This window comes from Populus euphratica, unplaced genomic scaffold (genome assembly GCF_000495115.2).
Source record: "Populus euphratica unplaced genomic scaffold, PopEup_1.0 scaffold101.1, whole genome shotgun sequence".
NCBI lineage: Eukaryota > Viridiplantae > Streptophyta > Magnoliopsida > Malpighiales > Salicaceae > Populus > Populus euphratica.
The window spans coordinates 465,119-465,880 of NW_011499894.1; positions in this window are offsets into that span (position 1 = coordinate 465,119).

Genomic DNA, 762 nt, shown 5'->3' on the forward strand with positions numbered 1-762 from the left:
AGAAAATACTTTAATTTTCAGGAATTCATTTTCTCCGGAATTCACTTTCTTGAAATTTACTTTCCTTGGAATTCATTTTCCAAAAAGAAACAACTTTCCTGCAAACAAACGGAGCCTAATATCAAACTATATTTTAATACTTGTTTTAAATAGCATTTGATTAATATGGATATGACACCGGTATAATAGGGACAAAAAAAAGTTTTTTATATTTTTATAAAAATAAATTTATTTGATATTTTTATTTATATTTTTTCAACCAAATATATTTTCATTTTTTTATATTTTGAAATACTAATCAAACATAATATTTAAACAAGATGTTCGATAATGCTATTTAAAGGTTTTGACTTAAAACTTCAAACCTCCACTTGAAAATAAAATTAACTTTAATATATATAACCATTTTTATGATTCATGATGATGACATTAAAATCGTCATGGAGATATATGATCTTTCATATAGTGTTTTGATAGGAATAGTTTAATAAAAACAGTCCTTTATGGATCATATATGGGTGGCTGCCTTCCTGCCTGGATTATGAAGACAGTCCAAGCCTAATCCTTGATCAGGTCAGCCTTAGCCCAAAGGTTTCCCCTTTCATATATGGGTGGCTGCCTTCCTGCCTGGATTGCTTTTGTGGATAATTCTTATGCTATTATCCTCTAAATATATGATGATTTTTTTAAAAAAATTATCAATCCGATTTCAAAAGGGTTTTTACTTTTTTTGAATCCTTTAATAGGAGTCCAATCTCATCA